Here is a 25,576-nt window from a genome sequence, read left to right on the forward strand (position 1 = left end):
TCTCACTGTTGTCAGGTTTTGTTTACCCATTGGTTTTAAATGTTTTTTTCCTACTTCCTTGAAATATTGGCTATGTTTGCAAAGCAGCCTAAATTTACTTGAATGTATAAATGAAAAATGCAGGTCACAGTTGTTAATGGTTGATATATGTACTTCTGTCCTGTACATTCAGAAATGACGGTAAAGTATTTATGCTTTTAAAATAGAGCAAATTAAAAGATAATTAATTAACTACAAGCTGGTGAGGACAGAGACTTTTAATATTGCAAATCCAAGTATATCAGGACAAGTACAGTTAAAGAGACTGCAATTTGCTTTAACACTGTCTCATTTGTATTTATCCTTTAAAAAACAACTCTCCTAAATAGTGCTTCTTCTTGGAAGCACTAACAGAATGTGAATATTTATTAACAGACATTCCAAACTAAGCAAATATGCAGAATATAAATGCTGACCTAAGTGATTCATATGATCATATTAGTTACTTATCTTCCAAGTAGGTTAGATGTCTCTGGGATGGTAGGAAACTCAAAAAGATAAACATATTGCAAAAGCACTAATGATATCCAGCAGAGTTGGTTTTGCTTTATATTCCCTTTTTAAAGGCCTCCTGGTTCAAATATCTGCATGTGTAAAGTTTTTAGTTAAAACCTAACAAGATCAGAATAAATGTCATTTTCCATAGCAATATGGAATTTGAAGAATCTGAGGTAACTTGTAACCTCACTTCCCCTTTACCAACACAAATCATTCCAATAATACTGTTACAGGTTTAGTGGTTGAGTTGGATCATGGGTCCCAACCAAACCTGTTATTTTATATCTGTAAGATTGTAGTTGGTAGTAGAAGAGACTGTTGAAGAGATGAGACTAGTTTCTTTGTTAAGTTAATGGCCTGTAAGCACCCTATTTATATGTCTAAAGAGCTGGTAAAAGCATGTGTGTTGTCAAGTAGAGACACCTGATGGGAAGGGGTAAGCCACTTGGCTGTATGGTATGTCATCCTAGGGGTCAATATGCCATGGAGCTAGCTTTTATTTTAGTCTGGGCTGAAGCTGGGAGCTGGGAAAGGGTCACAGAGGCTTGTCTTGCTCCATGCTGAATCCAAAGCTATGGCCTTGAGCAGCCTTCCTGGAGACCTAATGAGGATGCAACATCTGCTGAAGTGTTAATGCTGTGAATCATTCCATCTTATACAGTCATACATTGTGTTACGTTCCGCTCTTGTTACGGACTTTCAGCGTTAAGAGTGGTGGACTCGTAATCTGGTGAACCGGGTTTGCTTCCCCGCTCCTCCACATGCAGCTGCTGGGTGACCTTGGGCTAGTCACACTTCTCTGAAATCTCTCAGCCCCACTCACCTCACAGAGTGTTTGTTGTGGGGGAGGAATGGAAAGGAGAATGTTAGCCACTTTGAGACTCCTTCAGGTAGTGATAAAGCAGGATATCAAATCCAAATCCCGGAAGTGTTTACTTCTAGGTTCGCCGCCTGCACATGCGCAGAAGCAATCTGCACACTTTGCACATGCGCAGAAGCAATCACGCCCTGCACATGCACAGAAGAGGCACTCTAGTTACAGACTTTTCGGGGTGCAAACAGCACCCTGAAACATATTAAGTCCACAACTAGAGGTACCACTGTACTCAGGTTGTATGCATGAGTAAATAAAAACATATCTTAAGAACACCATAGTCTCCAGTGACCTTCATTCTAAGGAAACAGAACCCTAAGTAAGAGCTGGTACCCCTGAAGTCTCTTGCTACTCAGAGCCTGGCATGCATGCAATGATATATATTGTTATGAACTGGGGGGGGGCAGTAGGCAGTTTGCCGAAACCCATCTAACTCCTGGATCCAGCATATGTTACAATATAAGCCAGGCTAGTTTTCTGGTGAGGTGCTAGCCTAGGTAATGGACCGCTATGGGAACAAAGGAAGTGATCAGTATGAGACAGCAAATGGGTAGAACCCCTTCCTTCAACTGGCTGGTGGTTAGAAAGGCAAAAGAACAGGGTTGAAAGTTGAGTGATGTGAGCTAGAAGCTAGATTAAAAACTGCAGACTGGGAAGCCCGAGAGATACAGAGTGATACAGATTTCTGTATGAATCCAAGGCTGCAGCTAAGGGGGAAGAAAAGGGGGTGTTAATGTTGTGAACCTCTCCACCATAGGCTCAGGTTGCGTATACGTGTAAATAAACCATATATCATAGAGACACCACAGTCTCTGCTGCACCTCATTCCAAAGGAAACACAAACCCTGGGCAAAGTGGCTGAACCCCAGAATCCTGCACCATTTTTGGAGATTGTGGTGGTGTGCAACGATATCCTCTTACTTGTGTGCACTGCAATCCTACGAATCCTTTTTGAGAAGCAAGTCCTGCTGAGTTCAGTAAGACTTACTCTCTAGCAAATGCGTATTGGATTGTCGCCTATAGGAACCACAGTGACTCATGACGCAACAGGTGCTGGACTGCGCCATTTCAGATTTCAGGTGGTGAGGGTCACATATCTGAATGCTCCTCCTGCTATATAAAGGGTGTAAGGCCAAACTTTCTTACTTGTTCCATTATGGCAAGAACCTAAGCAAACACTCTGGACTTATGGGGACATACACAGAAAGGTGACAGGAGGGTGATGAAGGGCTCTGTGCGGAGACAGGGTAGAAAGGATCTCTCAAGGTGGGAGGCTGGGGGAAGAAACAGAAGTTCCCAGGTGAGAGCTGGAAAGGTCTACTTTTATGTATGTGGATAAAGGACATGATATAACTCAGATAGAGAGTTTTTATATCTATTTTTCTATTTCTTTTTCTCTCACTCACCTTTTTATTTCTTGCTTTTTATTCTCTCTTATTTTCGCTCCTCTTTATCTCTTTCTTTTTTAGATTAGATTGGTTTTTATTGTATCTTATGTTGAAAACTTTCAATAAAAATATTTGGAAGGGAAGCAAACACTCTCACATACTGTTGCTGAGGATTTTTCTTTTCTCAAATAATAGTTTTTTATTATTATTAAGGAACATAATAGGATGCATCTTCTCCATCTGTTTCCTTCCCACCCAGACTTGCACTGAAGACATCGTCAACCCAATCTTGCAATGACGGTCAGAACAGAAGCGTATTTAAGAGAGATGGACTAAGAACTGGAAGCCCATTTGAGACTGTCAGGTGCCTTTTGGCATACGTCAGTCAGCGAGTGAAGCTGTTATAGCACTGAGTGGTATTTTTTTTTCTTTTTTTTTACAAAATAGATGTTATAGCTACCACAACCCTTAAAAGCTCGTTTGTTTGTTTTGGACATCAACCAATTTACAGTCAAATCCATCTCTGATTTTTTTCTAGCTTAATTTCACTTGCCTCATTCTGTGGTCCAGATAAACAATATTTCATATGCCAATTTTGCAGTGTTTGTGTTTTGTTTGTTAGCCTGGCTTTCAGGATTTGTTGGAATGTAGCTTGAGATGGGATTTCCAAGGAGCAGCTGAAAATTGCAATGTCATAATTGCAGGAGGAGCTGAGAATTTGAAAGAGGAGTTGAAAATCGCAATGTCATCAATGCAGACAAATAGCATCAACCATCCCCTTTCTTAAATCATGAACGAACCCTTGCAAGGTACATGATCAAAAATAAAACAGAATAAAACCTGGCCAACAAACCCTGATGACCAACAAACCAAAGTATGTTTACTTCACTCTGTCATTTCATTTCCATCTAGAGTTGTTTACAAATACTCCTTGGGCAGGATGAAAAGTTGGCGACATTAATAATGCTCCTATGCCAACACTTTTGTCATATTTAATTGCAATTTTATCTCTCACTTTCCTAGTACTAATCCTTGCATAGTTCCTATATATGTTGACATTTTCTTCCTAGAACTAGAAATTTGAGATGGTTTTGGTGGGGAGGGGATGGGGTCTTAATAAAATCTGAAGTGCTACAGCTACACTCATAAACACTTCAATAACATTCATTCACTGATCCACAAATGGCATAGAATATCTGTTCTGTGCCTGCCTGCACAAGCCTTTCCACTTCTCCCTTACTTGTAATAAACCCCAGTGCAGGTACTTTCAAAGGTTATTGTGCAACCCAGGGATTCCATAGAATTAAGGAACACTGTTGTGTTGACTTGGAATGCTGGGAAGTGGAAACAGGTGGATTTGAGGTTTACACTGTGGAGTGAGTGTTTTCTCACGTGTGGTAAAAGGAGTGTCTGTGCCACACTGTTTTTCACTCCGTGCTATTTTTCCCAAAAAAGAGGTGCCGGAACTCACCATGAACACCTCCCTTGTTCTCTTATAATGGAAATGGTGCTCACCTTAGAGTGAATTCCAGCTGAAAAGAAAGCCCTGCATCACAATAAATCTGTTGGGGTGTTTTCAGACCAAAGGGAGAGTTAATTTGAGATAGCACATAAATTTCAATTTACTTGGGGGCTGTACAATAATTTCAGCTAGTTTTTTAAAAAAAAATTATCAGGAGGAAATCTGAACCTTGTCTGCTGCTACCAGTCAGAGAAGCCCATACGGGGAATTTTCTTGAGGCTAAGACATGCACTGACACCATGAAGTCTTATTCTTCCATCATTATTGTAAACCCAGTATGTCTGGATAATAGAGCTTAGCTGAATGTCTGCCCCTTTAAGGGGTCTGGTGACTTCTGTTTCAGTGTATCTGAAGAAGTGTGCATGCACACGAAAGCTCTTACCAAGAACTCTTAGTTGGTCTTTAAGGTGCTACTGGAAGGATTTTTTTATTTATTTATTTTTTACTATGGCAGACCAACACGGCTACCTGTCTGTAACTGCCCCTTTAAAGGCACACCCAACCTTTTAGGTTGGAAGAAGCCCAAGGTTGCCTCAGTGAGCAGAGGCAATAGGAAAAAGAAGAAGTGGGATTACTAGTTCATAATAAACAGAGTTTATGTATGTGTATTGATGCTTCTTTCCTGGAGTGACAATTAACACAAACCATTTTTCAGACCAATTCCTAGCTGAAAGCAGGATCATGTAGATTAGTTGATTGTGGGAGTAATTTAAATCCAAGAAGCTCAATTACACTTTTTCCACTGTTGACCTTTAATTACTTAATTAAGAGTACCGTAGTTCTTCTGTCTTCAGAGAGGGAAATGTTTGCCATAATCACATTTTTCTTAGATGGCTCCTGCTGTTGTTAATACACAAAACAAACATAGGAGGGAAAAACATGTTATGGTAATATTTGTATCCAATGTTCCTAATACACACTGTGCAGGTTACCTGGACTCCACCCCTTGCACCCATATAAAATAAGAATAATCCTTTGTTGCAAAAAAAAAGTGAATTGTAGCATTAATGAGACCTTGGAGGTTTCTTTGTTGCCAATGTCCTTCTGCTTCTTTGCTGCTGCAGCTGCTACTTCCTATTTTACCTGTACTTTGCCAGAAGACCCCAGGGCAGGTTTTAAAATAGACACAGAGAACATTGTTACTAAAAAATCACAGTGCTCAAGATAAAAGATCTCATAGAACATAAAGCCCTAATCTTTCACTTAAACATGCATGGGTAACCTCTGGCTTCCTCCTCCATACCATCCTACTGAGATAATACAATAGATATCTGAGAAAATTCAATCTGTGTACTTTCTGCCGAGACTGTCAAAGGTGAACATCTCTCCCAAGAGACCCAGACTTAAATCACCCCATAAACATCATCAAATAGCCATCTATTTGTGGGTATACGACTCCCAAGAGAAACGGAGTACTTAGATATTAAAACACGTGGGCTGCTCTGCTTGCGACACTCTGTTGAGCTACGTTTCGTCTCAAGATACTGGCTCAAGTGCACGGGTGGGGGGGGAGACGAAACCCTTGAGATTTGCAATGACAGCCATTTGATAATTGCATCCTTGCCAAGAAATTAGAGGAGTTGGTACAATATTGCATGGGATGGCTTTTAAATTTAAGCTGATATGGAAGGCTTCACTTCCACAAAAAGAAATGTAAAGATGGCCAGAAAGAGGGGATGGCAGCATCGCTTCTCAAGCGGTGCTGATATCAATCCAGCAGAAATTCCCCTCACCCATCCACACCTATTCTAACCTGTCCTGCCCCCCCTCCCCAGATCCCCCACCATCTTTATCCATAGGAATCTGTAGCAATAGCAAATGACTAACTGCATTACGTGTCAGTGTAAGAATGAGTAAGAGCAGCTTGCCTCATATTTAATACCTCTATAGCAGAAAAGATTAACCTTATCTACTGTCTTGCTTCCCCATTTCCCTGAGTGGTGAGAAGTTTCAAGAACAGCACTACTTGGGTTTGGCTTCTTTGGGGATAACATTTTGCAATATTTTCAAAAGAATATTATGCAAAGCACAGCATAGGCAGAACTGGAGGAAAGCAGTGTGCAACACCTACTAGGCAGCAAATCCACTGTTTCGCAACAGATCCTACACCGGCACTGCATGCAAATGTGTTTGCAGTCTTTAGATCACTTTTGGTCATAGCTCTCTCTCTATGTGCAGTGGCGTAGTGTGGGGGGTGCAGGGGGGGCCGGCCGCACCGGGCGCAACATCAGGGGGGGCGCGCTTGAACTAGCAGCTCTCTGCCCCTACTAAAATCCACGGGTTAGGGGGCGCAAATTACTTGCCTTGCCCCGGGTGCTGACAACCCACGCTACGCCACTGTCTATGTGTGTGTGTTTTTCTGTGCAATCCTGTATATTGGCTGCCATGTCACAAGCACTGTATTAAAGACACTTGTAAACTGCTATGAAAGCTGCCAAGAGGATTCCCTGATCATCACATTTGGGAGTTAAATTTTATGTACGAAAGCTAGTTCCCAGGCTATTTATTAACAACTGCATTTGGGGAGCAAATATATTTGGGAAGGAAGAAAGTATGGGGGGGTCCCCCAGTCCACACAAGACCTTGAGCCAGGCAGTTTACTGTTGCAAACATTAAAGCACACCAAATTAATATAAACCTATTAATGTCAATATAAAGACCTGTGATGGTTACAATGTGGTAACTGAAACTCAGTGGGACTTCCTTGTTTGCAGTACAGCTGCCAGTGCTTGCTTGAACAGGTTTTATGTGTGGAATGTGGATTTCAGGGACAATGCGTTCAGAAGCAGTGGGTCTATATTAAAAATTAATCTAGAACATTAATAACTTTTGAGAACATATCATGATTTTTTTTTTGCAGGACAAATATTTTATGGGGCTTTGGGACTGAGTTTGACATTACAATCCTCTGCACATTTCTTCAGAAGAAAGTGCTCAATATGGTAATTGCAAATTCACATACAGCTGGTAATGCAAGACTAGCTGCACGTAGCAGTCCTATTATTCCAGCCTTATTCCCCGTTTTCTCATCTCTCACCAGAAGAGGAAAATAGCACCCCCTCATTCTAGCCTAGATCATAGAATCATAGAATTGAGTCATCTAGTCCAACCCCCCACAAGGCAAGAATCTTTTTGCCCAATGTGGGGCTCAAACACACGGCCCTGAGATTAAAAGTCTCATGCTCTACCTACTGAGCTATTGCATGGTTTCCTTCACATTTTTCTGCCGGTGTAGTTATTCACTCTACTGTTCCCCTCCTGAGAATTGAGGCTGAAAGAATGGGACGACAGAATAGAACTTTAGCAGGGACAGGCAGCGAATCCAATGACAAAAAATAGTTTAATGCATCAGGACATCCCAAGGGGCAAGCAGTTCTAAAGTGGAAGAGTCAACCTCAGAAATTATTGGTATACACACACTGTGCTACCAAGGTACACATTGTTCCTTAACTGGCTGCTTCCCAACCTGTTGCTCTTAAGCTCAATAAATATTGGAAGAAAAGTAGCTGTGACAATGGTTCTGTTTCTGGTGGGGAGGTTAGACCAAGTGGAGCAGAGGTAGATTTAGGAGAGGGCAGCCTGACCTGGGCGCCGAGCCACAAGGGTGCTTCAGGGGGAACTGCAACAATGACGAACAACGGAGGGTGAGAGGCTTGGGGATGCCAGAAATTGTCATTGCACAGAGCACCACTGAAATTTTAAAGCCCAAAGTCTGCCACTGGGTGGAAAAGGGAGGAGCCGGAGTTTTACATGCAAAGAGAGTAGAGGAGAGTGTTATGTACTGAAGTTCTCACCCTGGGCCAGCAGGGGGATACTGTAGATAGTTTTCACTCAGGTCCACATATGCAAATAAGGGATTGAAAGTGACGTTCAGTGAATGGATAGTTACAGAAAGTGGTTACTGTTGCGTTCTAGTGGAGCTCTATATAAGAAGGCTGGCTGAACCCTTCAGTGCAGTTCTGTTCTGTTCTGTGAATACACAAGAGCTGTTTGAAGAATTGCTGTGTTGTCTGGTATGTTCACCCACAACTTAACAGGAAGGAGATTGGCTTTGGTGCTGTGCAACTTCCCCCACCTTCTTCTTCTTTGGCGATCACTTGTAGCCGAGTAAGATTGTCTTCCATAAACACGGTTTTAACAGTGAGTCTGTAAGTGACTGTGGAGGCCAATTTTGGGTCCACAGGTCCTTCCACACTCCATCCACAGCTGCCTGTAGCATTTTTAAGGCACAGGAACTAATGGCAACCAGTGATCTCCAGGTAGCTACTGCTTCTCCAGATGTGCACATGCAGCCAAAGTTGTGTGCTCCATTGAAAAGAAAAAAGACAAGGCCCCTTCACTTTGAGTAGAAAAGAGTTTCAGTAGATGCAGTTTGCCTTCTGCACAACTATTCCAAGAGAAGGAACTCTGACTTCTTCCTTTCACCTGGCTACTCTAAACCCCAAGGTTTACTACTTCTGAACTGAGGAGCATAGGAGCCAACTCCGAGGGGCCGTGGTTCCTCCCCCATTAAACATTTGAGGGGGCAGCCCCCAAAGTTAATGGGCATTGTCATTCAAATGGTGCAGGTGCTCCCTGTCATGTGATCAGTTATGCAGGGTGGGGGTTATTTGCCCCCCAAAAAATATGTTATTCAGGTTGGCACCCCTGTTGAGCAGCGAGGGTTTTGTCACTTACTGCTTTATTATGTGAAATGCACACAGCGAGCCCCCCCTCCCCGCCCCAGACAATGAAAGGCTTGTTAACAATTGAAGCGCTTCTCCGCGCGCTGGCGGGAACTCCTGGGAAACTGCTTTCGTCCTTCCCCTCGGCGGGCCCTGGAAGCCCCGCGTTTCATCCCGAAGCCCTCCTTCCTCTCCTGGCTTGAGAAGGAAAGGCTCGGGGAGGAAACCACCTGAGGCCTGGCTGATGTCCTTGGGGGGGCTGAGGTGAAGGAGCGGGGCGGAATTGGCGGGAACGGGCCCTGAGGCGCGTCGAGCTGCCTCTCCGCGCGCCAAGAGAAAGAACTCGCCACACGTTGTAGCGTAGTCGCTCCTGAGCCAGCGAGGCGCGCTTTGCCTTTCTGTGGCAGCGAGCGCCCGCCCCGCTCCGGCTCCACTGGTGAGTCAGCGGCAGGTCAGGAGTATCGCGCGGGAAGGGAGGGGCGCGAGAGGCAGTGGCGGCGCGGATTTGCCGCTGGGAGCCGCCACCAGAGCGAGCGAGCGAGAGAGAGGGAGGCTCGGGCGAGCCCCGTCCGCGAGCGCCAGAGGTTGACTTTGAGGCAGCGCCGGCGGCGTCGCCGCCCTCTCATTTCCCTCCAGGTGGCTCAGGGAAAAGAAAGGAAAAGGGACCCGTGGCGGCTCCTGGTGCGCTCGGTGGGACCGTCGGTGGCGGCATCCAGATGTGAGGCAACTCGCCGGCGGCGGAACAGCTGCGCCCTCCCCGCCTTCAGCGAGCAAGGTACGGCCAAAACTACAGGAGAGCCTCGCAGGTTGCAGCGGGGAAGGGGAAGGGGAAGGGGAAGGGGAAGGGGGGGAGAGCGTCGGCTGCATCGGAGCGGGGACACTTGCTTCGGAGCGTGGCACAGCCCGACCCCGGACGCGTTTTCTTCAGGAGCAGGTCCCGCTCCGTCGTGAGCTTTGTGTTTTGAGCGCGCTTTGGGCGGCTGGTCCGATCCTGTCTCGCTCCAATCGGGGGTTGATTTCGGACCAGGGAGTTATTGGTATGGTTCAGTCTGGGCGCCTGGGAAAGTCCTGAGAGGTTGGCGCAGATGCGGACGGCTTTTCCTTGCCCCCACCCCCGCCATGAATCTGGATCCTAGGAGCCAACTCCTAGGGGTCGAGGTCTCTTCCCCCCCCCCCCCTAAAATATTTGAGGGGCGCCTCCCCCCAAAGTTGATAGGCATCGCCATTCCAATGATGTGCGTGCACTAGATCATGTGATCGATTATGTGGGGCGGGGCTCACCTCCCCCCCTTAATATTTTATTCAAGTTGGCACCCCTGATCCGGATTGAGGAGTCTTCCAGCCTCGCTCCTCCCGCCGCAAAGGATGTGACATTTCAGAGGGGAGGCTTGCTTGGCGCCTCGTTTTGCAGCTCAGCCCCACGGATCTCTTACTCGGGAGGAAATCCCGTTTAACTTTATCACGAGGCTGATTCTCAGGTAAGTAAAAGAGGGTATCAGCCTGGGAGGCATTCCTGCGGATTCGAGTTGTGACGGCGGCGCGATTTAAGGCGATTGCACTTCCTCGTAGCGATCGCTGATCCGGAGTAAGCGGTGGCTGGCGAGTGGCTGCTTGATAATAATCGTCGAGGAAATGAGTAGCTGGAATGTTTTTTTGGCTGCCGCTGCTCTTGGAGATCAGCCTGGACTTGGCAGGGCTCAGCCCCCCAGACCTGCGCGCCGTGCCAGAGCTCATTCCGAGAGCATGTGCAGTGAAAGAGATGAGAAGGCTTTCAAGCATGTGCAAGGTGCTTTGCCTCTTTGCCGAGGAAGCGCAGCCAGCAGGAATGCCAACTTGAATTTTTAAAAATCGGGGGGGGGGGGAGAGAGGAAGCCCCGCCCCACATTATCGATCACATGGTGCGGAGCACACACACTACTTAAATGCCAATGCCTATCAGATTTGGGGGCCCTGCCCCCCTCAAATATCTTATGGGGAGGGGGGCAAAGCTCCCTAGGCGGTGGCTCCTATGGCAGCCAGCTTGGGTGCATTTGAGAGGGTCAGAAGCGTCACGTGATATCCAGGTAGGGGTTTTCCTCCCCAGAATGACCCGGTATGCACCCGTGGGACTTGCATTTGCCTCCTCGCAAGGGATTCATGGTTTAGTCCCCCTCGCGTATGGGATTTAGGGGGAAAGAGCTTCCAGCAGGCACCTATTTCTTAAAATCGATAAATGCTATCTATCCCTGTTGCTTGGATCTTGGGCTTCGCTCAGGACGGCCTGAGATCTATTCGGGTCTGGTGCGGTGATTTGATTCCTAGTTGGGCTGGAGCGCAAGGGAATCTGCGCTTTCTAGAGAGAGGGGGGTGGGGTGGGAGAGAAGAATTGCTGAGCTCACTGGAAGGAACCGAGAGTAAGCCAAAACCTTTCCTCGCTGCGAGGTGATTGAAAGGAGATCCTGGATGATTCAGGGGTGACTCGTTCCTTAAAGGGGGGGGGGCGAATGAAGCGAAGTGCCTGGAGGCGGCAGCTTGCAACGCGGCTTGCTTACAAAGAAGTTTTTGAGCCACCCGCAATCTGACTCAGAGCAGAGGCGCTGGATAAGGAAGCGCAGGGAGAGTCCTCGAGGCAAGGTGAAGGAGCGGCTCGCTTCCCTGCACGCCTGTTCCGGCAGCCTTGCCCGGAGGGAGCGATTTCTTCAGCCTGACTGCAGGTGGATAGTGCATCTGTTCACAGCCCGCCTGACTACCGAAGTTCCTCACTTCACCCTGAAATTGTAACTGGGGCCGGGCGGGCTGTCCTGCTGTGAATGTGGCCAGCGGTGGTGGTTGGTTGAGCCTGGTAGGGCAAGCCCAATAGCAAGTGGAACCAGAATCAGTTGGGATAGCTCAGTTGGTAGAGCATGAGGCTGTTAATCTCTTGGTTGTGGGTTCGAGCCCCAAGTTGGGCAAAAAGATTCCTGCATTGCAAGGGGTTCGACCTTGTAGTCCCTTCAAAATCTTTGGGTCTAATCTTGTCCCCATCCTCCCTGTTGCTGACTCCTACAAGGGCAATGCTGTGGCTAAGGAGGAGGAAGTTTGTTGGGTGGTGCCAACTCCTGGACTGGTTGCAAGTAAGTAAGAAAGCAGGCAGGTGGGGGGCACCACCCATTGCTGGTGGTAGGTATAATGCCAGCAGTGGATTGGTTTTAAAACAAATAAATCACCCTTTCTTGTTGTTGTTTAGTCGTTTAGTCATGTCCGACTCTTCGTGACCCCATGGACCAGAGCACGCCAGGCACTTCTGTCTTCTACTGCCAGTGGCGTAGCGTGGGTTGTCAGCACCCGGGGCAAGGCAAGTAATTTGTGCCCCCTAACCCGTGGATTTGCGCCCCCTAACCCTAACCCCCAGATGTTGCGCCCAGTGCGGCCGGGCCCCCCCTGCACCCCCCACGCTACGCCACTGTCCACTGCCTCCCGTAGTTTGGTCAAACTCATGTTCGTAGCTTTGAGAACACTGTCCAACCATCTCATCCTCTTTCGTCTCCTTCTCCTTGTGCCCTCCATCTTTCCCAACATCAGGGTCTTTTCCAGGGAGTCTTCTCTTCTCATGAGGTGGCCGAAGTCTTGGAGCCTCAGCTTCACAATCTGTCCTTCCAGTGAGCACTCAGGGCTGATTTCCTTCAGAATGGATAGGTTTGATCTTCTTGCAGTCCATGGGACTTTCAAGAATCTCCTCCAGCGCCATGATTCAAAAGCATCAATTCTTCGAAAAGCATCAATTCTTCCACCCTTTCTTAGAAGGGCTTTATTCCTTTCCCCCACCCCACCCCCATTTTTGGTATTTGTACTGGGAGGCTTAATAGGAGCCAGTTTGACTGTTATAATTTTGAGGAAGCATAACCTGCCCATGGGACTCTGAATCAAAAAGTGTAGATAACAAAAAATATACCCTGTGGGACTATTTTGGAATAATATGTTGTCTGAGATGCGCTTGCATCTTTGCATTTCCAAACTATCTTAATCAAAATTACTTTTTAAGTGATGACCTGAAATACTTATGCAAAGAAACCTGGGACATAGGCAGTGGTGTGGCAAGAAATACTATATGAATGCGTTCCAGCCCATTCTCTTGTGGACCCTATTCCATTCTTTTGAGGGTGGGCTTCTTGTTATAATACATGTTGCAATGTGTGTGTGCACACTTGTTTATATGGTCCAAAAAGACAATATTAGCCAAGACTATGTCATTTGCACCACATATTAAAGCAGGGGTCAGCAAACTTTCAGCAGGGGGCTGGTCCACTGTCCTTCAGATCTTGTGGGAGGCTGGACTATATTTTTTTTTTGGGGGGGGGAGAATGAATTCCTATGCCCCACAAATAACCCAGAGATGCACTTAAAATAAAAGGACACATTCTACTCATGCAAAAACACGCTGATTCCCAGACCATCTGCGGGCTGGTTTTAGAAGGCGATTGGGCCAGATCCGGGCCCCGGGCCTTAGTTTGCCTACCCATGTATTGAAGCATGCTACTGGAATTCATCATTGGGTTCCAGATGATGTTGAAATTCAACTCTGATCAGCCCCAGCGAGCGTGGCCAATATTATTTATTTATTTATTCATCCATTACCCACCCTAAGGTCTCAATGGTTGGGGTTTATAGCAGTTGTAGTCCAGCAGCATCTAAAGGGATATCTACCCCTGGTATGAACTTAAAGTGATCCATTAAGAACTTATAGTGCAAGCTTATATACATTTCCATTCATAAGTAAGCCCCATTGAGTTCAATAGTATCAGCAAAGTGTCCTTAGAGCTGCAGCCTTAAATTAAAGGTGCTATACTACGTTGGCTAGAGTAGTGTTGCAAATGCAGTTTTAAAAAGTAAGACTTGGGTTTACAATCTGTACTAGTCAAAAGAGTTCAAGGAAATAATAGTAGTTGCATAGTCAAATACTTTAGACCCTTAAATCCTTTTTTGGGGGGGAGTTAAGTTCTGTTGAAATCAGTGCTTCCAATCAGTGCTAATAAATGTGTTAGAACTATACATCTGGGGATAGTGGAGGCAGGTGGGAACACAAAATACTGCTCAATTCAAAGTTTAAAAGTAACCAAATTGTTTGCGTACAGCTGTTTGTAATGAATCTGGATATTGCACACTACTTGTGCATCATGTGACTTGAGTTGATGCTTTGTGATCCTAGTGTGTGAAGGTGGATGGTATGCATGGTTTATGTATAGCATGCTTCAGCAGGTATGTGCAAGTGGTTGCCTGGCCTCACCTCGTTCTAGTAAACTGATAGGGTGACATATTTTGAGTAATTTTGCAAGAGAAGCTAAGAAAGGGATGAGGAAGCTATGACTCTCAATATGTTGTTGGACTCAAGCTCCCATCATCTCATTCCTGACCAGTCCAGCTACATCTGGAGTGCCCCAGGGTCTCCATCCTTGATAGTACGGAGCTGTGCTTCTGGTGCAGAAGTGTGTTTTCTACAAATTTAGTACTGGAGTTTGTTTTTGTGGTGTGAACTTTGCTGTTGAGGATTACATTAATGGCTCCAGTAGAATGGGTCACAGATAGTGTCTTGAATTAACCCCTCCAGATAAGAAAGAGATAGCTTGCCCTGGATCTTGTGACAGACTTGGGGATTCATAGTTAGCCACCCTGGACCAGAGGAATTCCCAAACTGGAGCCCTCCAAATGCAGCAGCATAGCTAGCTGCTCAGGTGCCCCGGGGCGGAACTCGTGCCCATTTTGGGCAGCAACCCCTTCTGATGCTATCATAACTAGTCTTTGTGCAGAAAGATGGGGAATCTTTTGATATTGCTACATGCACTGTAGATGAAGCAAAGTCATGTTGCAGCATGAGTGGGCATACATCAAAACAAATATGGCTCCAGTCTTAGCTAAACCACTCCTCATCTTCACCCTTCTTTTGAGCTATTCCATCCAACACAGCATGCAATGTGGTGGCATTTTTTTAAAAAAGTGTTGGCCTATATTGGTGCTTCAGGTTAAGAACAGTTTCAGTTTAAGAACAGACCTACGGAACGAATTAAGTACTTAACCTGAGGTACCACTGTATTACAAATTTAATAATGTAAAAACATGCTGGCAATAATATAGCTCTTATGAACCTTTGAAAATACTATGTATTACTGTTACGACACTGATGTTTGTTTTAAATAGATCAGAGATCATTGACTGCATTGTCACCATGCAGTGTAAATTGTATTCTAGTCACCACTTAGTGCGGGATCTACGTAAGGAGTTGGTGGCCTGAATGTTCAACAAGTAGTTGGCTCTCTGCTCACCAGGCATTCAGCAAGACAACAGAGCAAAGAATGCACTGTGCTAAATAATCTGCCATTCCTTACAATGGACTGCTAATACTGGATCATATGGGGGAATTAAAAGCACCTTGTTCATGGTTAATGTCACCTGTATATATTCTGTAGAGCTTAAGGAATGTGGGATTCCTTTATATCTCACCATGCATTTTAAAAAAAAAATCACATTTAAAATTGCTTCTGATTCTACTCTTGTAAAATTATCTTCCATTTAATCTTTATCTATGAGGATAGCACAGCATTCATTTGTACCTTAGTGGGCTGATTACTGCCATCGCTGGTGAGGATTTGGGGGAAGGACATGTTGGGGGTGACAGGGGTGAGATCTGGCTTTGTAGCTGTGTCTTTATATGAGAATACTAGCAGAAGAGCAGGTTGGAAAACTGTAAACCCCATTAGATCAGGCTCATGAAGCCTGCAATTCTTGCTTACTAGGAACGATGCCCCATTTAGCATAGCAAAACTTATTTGCAAGTACACTTGCCTAGGATACTTGGCTAGGATTCTTCACTTAGTGTCCCATGATCATTTATAATATGCCTTTGGCAAGAGGATGACACAACTCTTTATCAAAGAGAAAATTAGGAGAGGTGTTGTATCTAACATTGCATTAAATTCAATGACATACTGACAACTGCATTTCATCGTAGTTGTTTCCATAAATCTGACAGACTGCCAGAAGACTTGTTGAGTTGTATCTTTTGGCCTTAAAGAGCCAAGATGTGCAGTTATGCTCCTATTGTTCTCTTTCCAACTTCGAGAAGGAACATTATGGAGGCCAATAGCGAGTTTTTGCCATTTATTTACCGGCTTGGGTTCAAATGCTTGCTTCTCTTAGACTAGTCAATGAGTGCCTAATTACTTATCTGGGTTATTTGTCTGATGTGACTAGTTTTAAAGGAGGGTGCATTTGAGCAACCGGGAGGGTGGCAGACCCAGTTCCCACTCATTCCCAAGCCATGGTAATCTCTCTATATAACTCTCTGGGTTGGCAACATGAGGGGCCAATTGTACTTGACAAGGAGGTTGGGTTTGCCTCAGAACCTCCTGTTATTGATTTCCCCTGTACATAATTCATATCTGCAACAGTCTTGTGTATCATCTTGTTTCTACTGTAAATAGAGACAAGAGTCAGAACACAGTTCATGCCTTTTGTAATTGATTTCATTCTGGTACTAGTGGATGCGAATGACAAACTGAATCCAGGCACTCACCTGCCTTTCAGAGGTGAATGGCCCAGAAACAATGAAATTTGCTGATCACTGAGGATTTGGTTCCATAAGCACAATCTCCCTTTAATGCTATATTTAGGTGGGCATTTTGACCAGGTTCATCTGGATCATAACTAGTGTCTCTACCTCAATATTTGGCAACCATAATCCATGCTCTACTTGATAACTTTAATGTTCATGTAAGGCAGGCACCCCTAAACTCGGCCCGCCAGGTGTTTTGGGACTACAATTCCCATCATCCCTGACCACTGGTCCTGTTATCTAAGGATGATGGGAGTTGTAGTCCCAAAACATCTGGAGGGCCAACATTTGGGGATGCCTGATGTAAAGCTTCCCTTGGAAAGTACAGTGGTATCTCGGGTTACAGACGCTTCAGGTTACAGACTCCACTAACCCAGATATAGTACCTTGGGTTAAGAACTTTGCTTCAGGCCGAGAACAGAAATTGGGCAGCAGCATGGCAGCAGTGGGAGGCCCCATTAGCTAAAGTGGTACCTCAGGTTAAGAACAGTTTCAGGTTAAGAACGGACCTTCAGAATGAATTAAGTTCTTAACCCGAGGTACCACTGTATTCGGGACGCGGGTGGCGCTGTGGGTAAATGCCTCAGCGCCTAGGGCTTGCCGATTGAAAGGTCGGCGGTTCGAATCCCCACGGCGGGGTGCGCTCCCGTTGCTCAATCCCAGCGCCTGCCAACCTAGCAGTTCGAAAGCACCCTCTGGTGCAAGTAGATAAATAGGGACCGCTTTCTAGCGGGAAGGTAAACGGCGTTTCTGTGTGCAGCTCTGGCTCGCCAGAGCAGCGATGTCACGCTGGCCACATGACCCGGAAGTGTCTTCGGACAGCGCTGGCCCCTGGCCTCTTGAGTGAGATGGGCGCACAACCCCAGAGTCTGGCAAGACTGGCCCGTACGGGCAGGGGTACCTTTACCTTTACCTTACCACTGTATTCAGAAGCTGCAGCTAGTACTGCATATGGATCCCCATGTTTTTGATTTGGGAGAACCACAGTTATCTTACAAGTGCTGCACAGACTTCCTATTGGTTTCTCCTGGGCACATTTCAAAGTGATAATGCTTCACTCTTTAAATCCAGATGTTTCTGAACTACAGCTGACCGCTGACCATACTTGCTTGGGCTGATGGGAGTTGCAGTTCAGCAACATCTGAAGGGCCAAAGATTTCCTAAAAGGTAAAGGGACCCCTGACCATTAGGTCCAGTCGTGACCGACTCTGGGGTTGCGGTGCTCATCTCACTTTATTGGCTGAGGAAGCCGGCGTTTGTCTGCAGACAGCTTCCTGGTCATGTGGCTAGCATGACTAAGCTGCTTCTGGCGAACCAGAGCAGCACACGGAAACGCCGTTTACCTTCCCGCCTGAGCGGTACCTATTTATCTACTTGCACTTTGACGTGCTTCAAACTGCCCTACTTCTGCCTTAAAACCTTCTGTTTGGCTCCAGTGTACCTTGGAGAATAGCTCTTGCTTTATAATTGGCACTGAGGCTAGTCTTTTTCTCTATCCATTGTAATGCAAGATGCATCATCTTTGAGCTGAAGAGCAGGACCTTTCTGACAGTATCATCAGGACAGTATCTATTCCTAGGGATATCTGGGCAGGCAGAACTTTAGACACGTTTCATAAATGGCTGGGGAAAAAAGGACATTTTAGGAGGGTATTTGGTCACCCTTCAGTTCTGTGAAATAAGCTACGTATATATTAATTTGCACGTTGTGGGACCACTTTGGTTTTAACAAGAAAACGAAAATTGTAGTATTGTGTCAGCTATATGTAGTGTGTCTTCATATTCTGCAAATAAGAATAACCTCTCATTCAAAGTGAGGCTTTCCATTGTGTCTGGATCTTTTTCCTAAACAGCACTAGTTTTCCCCCCTTTCCATTGGCAATTATTTTAAAAGTATTTATAATTCATACATAACAGCTGACACAAGCATGTTAGCAGAAACACTTTTAAAATCAATTTCTTCACCCAGGGGAAATGTTGTGTAGATGACACTTTAAAGACAAGAATAATTAAGTGACCTTTCTCTTACACCCCCTCCCCCACACCAATTTAAGCACAAATCTGGTCTCCTCTGAGCTCTTTGAAATTCCAAGAACATTCATTACTATGGGAATCTTTAACCTTGTTGTGTGTTGTTTCATATACCTTTTAGGAAATCAAATCAGCATTACAATCTAATTTCCACAGTCATCCCAACACAGAGCATTGTGCTAACTTGTTCCTTTCAGTGTTAACAAATCTTTGGAATTGTCAGGCTATTTGCCTCCAAGAAGGCAGTGTGTTATACAGGGTAATGATTATTGTAGGACCAAATTTCTATGGTCCACGTGAAATTAATTGGGTGTGGGATATAGTCACAGAAGGACTTGATTTCTTTCATTGGGTTGTCCATTTGACTATGCTGGTGGTCGCAAAAAAAAAAGTGAGCTAAAGTATGGAATGGAGCAAGTGGTATTATGATAGTTCAGTTGTTTAGAGCGTGGTGCTACTAACGCCAAGGTTGCAGGTTTGATCCCCGAATGGGACAGCTTCATATTCAGGTTGGACAAGATGATCCTCAGGGTCTATGATACTATGATATTTGAATGTCACCAGTGTCAAAGCTTAGCTTTTTCTTTTCATGTTTTAAAGAAATGAGAAGTATTCTGGAGAGGTGATGTTAAGATATTGATATCTACATTTTAAAGTACTGGCCACAGAGTTACAAATTACTTCTGTGCAAATATATGTTCTACTACCACAGGTCCTCTTCAACAAAGAGCTCATTGTGGAATGGCCTGTTGATGTCCTGTGTTTTGAATAACTGTTTGTGCTATTCAGAAGTCAGTCTTGTATTCTGTGCGCTAATGAATGGGATCTAAGGATACAATCTATAGCAATGTGTCCAAGCAGTTTCTTATTGATAGTGGTGGTACTGTCCCTATTTTGGGGCAAGTAGTAGGGAAACTTGCCACCACCCACATGGATTTCCCAGGAGACTTCCTCAGCATATTCTATCTATAGAAAAGGGGTTATATCAATGCCTGAAGAACTACCAGTCTTCTCTAACAGGGTGGATAGAAGAATGACTTAAAGCAGGGAAGTGTCATGGAATGGTGGGTCATGCAAGAGTTAGAGAAGACTTCCCCAAACTACTGTCTGATCCAAAACATTTGGAGGGCACTCAATAGGCTGAGTTAGAGTGATCGTGGAGAATGAGACATAAGACAGGGAGTAAAGAGCTTTTTTTTTTTTTTTAAGGCAACCATTTCTTCTAGTTCAGGATATTAAAGCTATTTTTTACTTACCAAATGGCTGCTTGTTCCAGCTCTGCTATAAATAACAATATTTACTGGTATTTAAATTGTGGTGTTCAAGATTCTGGATTAGGAGATCTCTCCACCTCTGCTGACTTTAAATTATGCACTCGAGTAAAGATCCTCCCGCTCTCTGTGGATCAGTAGATGTTGGTAGCAGACTGCTTTAAGGGATGTTAAGGAAAGTTCTGAACTTGGTGGGCCTATTGAACATTTTAGCCGATGACCTCTATGGAGACAGGGTCTTATAGAGGATTCTGGAACTTCACATCCTAAAATTTGGCTGTAATACCAACTAGGAGTGTGAAATATGCTTTTCCAGCTTTGGCTTGTACCCTTGGCTGTGAAAGTCTTAGAAAATTGTTCTTCCCATGCAAATCTGTAATATAAATATGTTTTGTGTGTTTATGCTTATTGAATTTTAGCTCTCATGAAGCACAAAAAAATGTGAAGAAGTGTTCTTTTTAATTGTCACAATTTTCATATTGTATATTAGTCCCACCAACATTTTTATGGTTGCTTTATACCGGTACTTCTTTTCTTTCTCCTCACTGAAGTTTCACCTTATATGCACCAAACTTTTGTGTTTGTCCTGTATTCATCCTTTACATGAATATTTACCCTATTTAAGCAGCATAAAGTGCCCCAGAAACATTTTTCCTTCAGATAAGTTGATCCAGACCTATAAATTTTAAGAATTAAGCCTAGCAACTAGATATGTGACATTTATTGAAATTCATTCTTTGCCACTGAGCTCATTGCTTTTAGAAATATTGAGAATAGTACGGAATTGCAAATGCAATTTGATTAAATCTGCAGTTGTTACTCTTTGCCTTCTGAAAATTGATTTCCCTCCCCTGAGCTCCAGTTGACTGCTGATTAAGAGCTCTGCACTGAGTTGAATAGGTTACATTTGTTTGTTCCCCCCCCCCCTTTGTGCAAGTTTTAACTGGCCATGAAATGCAATGAAAACCTAATATAATCCCGCCTCTGCTGTAATGTGTAAGTTTACTTAGAAATAGCTGTTTTGTGTCTGAAAACTGGATGACACATCTTTATGTTCCATTGTAGGAAGACGAATACCTTCTTATTGTAGATGTTTCCTGTTTTTGTGTGTGTGCTGCGGCTGAACAAGCCTTCCTTCCCATGTGGACTTTTGTTAAAATTCCTTAATCTCAAAATGGTTAAATTGAATATTTAGCTGCCACATGCAACATGGCATGTTCTGGCAAAAGGGAGCCTGGCTGAAATTACATACAGTGGTACCTCAGGTTACATAAGCTTCAGGTTACATACGCTTCAGGTTACAGGCTCCGCTAACCCAGAAATAGTGCTTCAGGTTAAGAACTTTGCTTCAGGATGAGAACAGAAATCGGGCTCCGCTGGTGTGGCAGCAGCAGGAGGCCCCATTAGCTAAAGTGGTGCTTCAGGTTAAGAACAGTTTCAGGTTAAGTACAGACCTCTGGAACAAATTAAGTACTTAACCCGAGGTACCACTGTATTAGATCCATGTCTTGGAGTCTGGTGGCTTCTCTTTAACTCTGGATCTGTGGCTTGCTGAGTTTCACAGTGAAGTTTCCCTTGTGTGTTCATATGAATTCCTAGTTCCTACATCTCTTCCTGCCACACACCCTTTATTTTGGACAATCTGCCTACTCACTCTTCTCTGCACTGCTTAGTGAATCTAAAAACCTCAAATCCTAGCATGGCAAGAGTCACTCCACCATAAGTGGCATCCAGCCAGGGGTTTACTTTGTTCTTTCCATTCTCCTCCATGACATCAGGGCCTTCAGGCAAGCAGAGTGGCCACAGGAAGGGAGATGAAAGTCATCTGGTCCAGGGCTCCCTCAAACCTGGCAGCACCTCTGGCCATAGTGCAGTGATGTCATGATTCCTCAGCTTGGAGCACATTTGAAAATAAATCCCATTGGTTATAATAGAACTTAAGTTAGGTATACTAAGAATTGTATCTCAAGAGCTGACCTCCCTGGAGACAAACTCTGTGATAGCTGGGGGTTTTAGGGGGTGGGAGATGTGTACACAGTTAGGTTTGAAGGGTAGCTAATGAATTTAGTGTGCTGCAAGTGCAAAGACTGGACAGCCAATACTGCTGTTTGATCTTTGGCAATTGCTTGTGGCACAATTCAGGGACAACATACCGATAAATGCTTTTTCTTTCACAGAAACAAATGTCACACATAAAACTAGCCCTGATATTTTTATTTGGAATTCTCATACTGGTAACAAAAAATGGAAGAATTTGCCCAAACAAGCCTTTGTCTTTGAATCATTTTCAAAACATTTTTTCGTAGAAGTCTTCAGGTATGTTGTAATTCAGAATTTCCCCCAGGAAGGTACATTCTGTCCTACGGAAGGAGTTAAAATAAAATATTTAAGTGAGTAATTCTTAATCAGATGGGTATTCAAATCTAAGAAAGAGATTCGAAAGTACTGGCAATTAACTGGATCTGTTTCCTGATCCCATTCATGTAACCAATTCGTAGCTGCCAAATTCACAATTGATTTTATGATTATTCACAACTAACCATTTCGCATAACTATCAACTAACAACAAAGAATGAATCTACTTCTTGCTATCTTCTGGAATGTGTTTTTGCCTTGTAGAAAATCTGGTGAGAAATTCTTGAGTAGGTCACTTGTTGTTCCTGATAAAATGCTGATAAAGATCTTCCAGCTGGTCTAGAATTTATTGGACCTTTGGCAAACCTGCAAAGCCCTGCCTGTTCACTGGAGTAATGTATTCCCTTTGTTTAGGACTTTTTAAATTAAAAAAATATTAAATTATATAGACGCGTGGTAACATTTAGTAATGCTCTGAGATGATTTGCGGTTATTAGACATGTTAATATATTATACCCAAGATACTGGGTGTTTTAAAGTTGAGAAGCAACGGCTTGTGTTCAGATATTTTGCAGTCAGATGGCTTGTTCAGTTTTTGTCACTTTGACAGCAAGGAGATTGTAACTTGATTTCACCAACTTTTCCTTGATTTATGAATTCCTTCCTGACTCCTCGGAATGGTTCATGGAGCAAATAAAGGCATGTCCCAATAAAAGCATGTGTGACCCTAATGAAAGAGGCCTTGGACATCATTTTGAAAATTAAAAGCTTTTATGCATGTGCTTTTTTATTTGTTTTTAAAGTTTTTAGGGGTAGACCCAGTTTTAGGGGTAGACCCAGTTTCATGGCTGGCACATAGCTTTAGTGGAAGTCTGGAGACAGAGTCAGCTTTTCCATTCTGTACATTAGTGGTTCCCAAGGAGGCAGGGGAGGAGAATGAGTGAAAGCAGGAACTGGTGTTTGAATAGTCATAGAATTATAGAGCTGGAAGGGAACCTGAGGATCATCTAGTCCAACCCCCTGCAATGTAGGAATATGCAGCTGTCCCGTACAGTGATCAAACCTGTAACCATGGTGTTATCAGCACCAAGCTCTAACCAACTGAGCTATCTATGCAACAATACTTTTTAAAGCGTTGGCCCTATTGGACGCCATGCAGGCTTCACTTCATCCAGCAAAAAGTATTTGGCTACCCTGAAGACACAATGGGAAGGCACACTGTGTACAACGCTCTGAGCTGCTTGAAGGAAGGTCAGATAACAATTGATACATGTAATTAACCTTATGTAAATGGGTAGAGCATATAGTTAAAGCTATGGTTTTCCCAGTAGTGATGTATGGAAGTGAGAGCTGGACCATAAAGAAGGCTGATCGCCGAAGAATTGATGCTTTTGAATTATGGTGCTGGAGGAGACTCTTGAGAGTCCCATGGACTGCAAGAAGATCAAACCTCTCCATTCTGAAGGAAATCAGCCCTGAGTGCTCACTGAAAGGACAGATCCTGAAGCTGAGGCTCCAATACTTTGGCCACCTCATGAGAAGAGAAGACTCCCTGGAAAAGACCCTGATGTTGGGAAAGATGGAGGGCACAAGGAGAAGGGGACGACAGAGGATGAGATGGTTGGACAGTGTTCTCGAAGCTACCAGCATGAGTTTGACCAAACTGCGAGAGGCAGTGGAAGACAGGAGTGCCTGGCATGCTCTGGTCCATGGGGTCACGAAGAGTCAGACACGACTAAACGACTAAACAACAACAAATGGGTAGAGAACTGAATCCAGCCAGCAAGTCAGAGACTTGTCTTCCCCACTTCCACTGGACAACTTGGATAGTTGGATGGGAGCATCCACTGTCAAATCACCTGGCATGATAATGACATCAGGTGACTGATACCTGTCAAAGGACTCAAGAGGTTGCTGTAACAGCTTTCTGCAATTCCAGCAACCTCCTTTGAAGACAGAATGTGCCAAAAGGGGATCCCTTTAACTACAGTGGTCAGCTGATTGTCAGTTACAGGGAGCCGTTTTGACCTCTCTGCAGAGAGGACAATGCTCCTAAAAAAACCCCTGAGTATTTTGCCCTCGCCAGAGAAAGCAATTTAAAAACAGAACTTTTTTATGTCAAGAGGAAGCAGCTTATATGCAAAGTGCTAGAGGAAGTGTTTTGAATCAAAGTAGTTTCCTTTAGCCCATTTGGATGCACTGTGGAGTTCCTAGTGCAGCTGATCCCAGCTGATTACTGGGGCTTTGGTTGTGCAGGGCGCTCACACCCTGACAACCAGGTGACAGTGGATGCTTCAAAGCACCTTGCAAAGAACTTTGCAACCCTGTTTGTGACTTTGCCACGGATAAGGAGTGTCTCGCCCCCATCGTTCTTCCCAGACACTGAGGTCCAGCGCCGAGGGCCTTCTGGCAGTTCCCTCACTGCAAGAAGTGAGGTTGCAGGGAACCAGGCAGAGGGACTTCTCAGTAGTGGTGCCCGCCCTGTGGAATGCCCTCCCATCAGATGTCAAAGAAATAAACAACTATCAGACTTTTAGAAGGCATCTGAAGGCAGCCCTGTTTAGGGAAGCTTTTAAGTTTTGATGAATGATTGTATTTTAATATTCTGCTGGAAGCCACCCAGAGTGGCTGGAGAAACCCAGCCAGATGGGTGGGGTATAAATAATAAAATATTATTATTATTATTATTATTATTATTATTATTATTATTAGGCACGTTGGCTGTTGGGAGTGGCTTGGTCAAAATGAGCTTGGTGGGTCAAATGGTGAAGAATGGTGGGTCCAACATTTGACCCATAATGTTGGAATACTGAGAGAAGACAGTGGTACTGGGATATTTCGCCTTTGCAAAATGTTCCAGGAACAGCAGTTGTACGATGGGCCTCTATAAAGAAATGCAGTCTTTTTAAAAGGGCAAACTTGCATGATGGGTGTTTGTGTGTGTGGATGGGAGGCATGCCATCATTAGGGTGGCCAAGACATTGCCCACTAGGTGGCTACGGCATTTACAAAAATGCAGGACAAATGGCTGCATTAGCAGTGGAAGCAGCTGCATTTTCCAAACGAGACCATGTTTCCTAGGTGGTAGCTGTTCCAAACAATGTCTATTTGGCTGGGGTTTTTTAAGTATAAGAAACTGATCCCACCCAACATAAATTCTATCTGAATGGAATGAAAACAACCCCACCTTTCAAAAGCAACCCTACACCCTAAACATGTGGCTTTTCCAAGCAATATGTTCCAAGATGCAAGTGGGCTTTAATGGATTTATGATGATGCATGTAACAATAGGGATTCATTACAAATGTGATGGTCCTTGGATAAACTGTGGCCAAGAGGAAACATGGTAGTCTCCATTAATTGTACTAGAG

At 44.4% G+C, this 25,576-nt stretch overlaps 1 protein-coding gene and 1 long non-coding RNA gene across 4 annotated transcripts in view; both read left to right on the forward strand.

Annotated features, from left to right (window-relative positions):
- LOC310825669 overlaps positions 1-3,280 on the forward strand; it is a 40,996-nt gene extending 37,716 nt beyond the window's left edge. Inside the window, exon 3 of the long non-coding RNA XR_014555420.1 lies at positions 3,059-3,280. This is a non-coding gene — a long non-coding RNA (uncharacterized lncRNA). The remainder of the gene's footprint in view (positions 1-3,058) is intronic.
- A 5,971-nt stretch (positions 3,281-9,251) lies between these two features.
- MET (MET proto-oncogene, receptor tyrosine kinase) overlaps positions 9,252-25,576 on the forward strand; it is a 96,530-nt gene continuing 80,205 nt past the window's right edge. The window contains exon 1 of one of the 3 annotated variants that reach the window (XM_083698920.1): positions 9,252-9,421. The gene's annotated coding sequence lies outside the window, so the exon portion shown is untranslated. Of the gene's footprint in view, positions 9,422-9,445; positions 9,761-10,318; positions 10,464-25,576 lie in introns of those variants that run through there. The other 2 variants (XM_083698917.1, XM_083698919.1) reach the window with 2 other exon arrangements.

Source organism: Podarcis gaigeae, assembly GCF_964106915.1.
Source record: "Podarcis gaigeae genome assembly, chromosome: 10".
NCBI lineage: Eukaryota > Metazoa > Chordata > Lepidosauria > Squamata > Lacertidae > Podarcis > Podarcis gaigeae.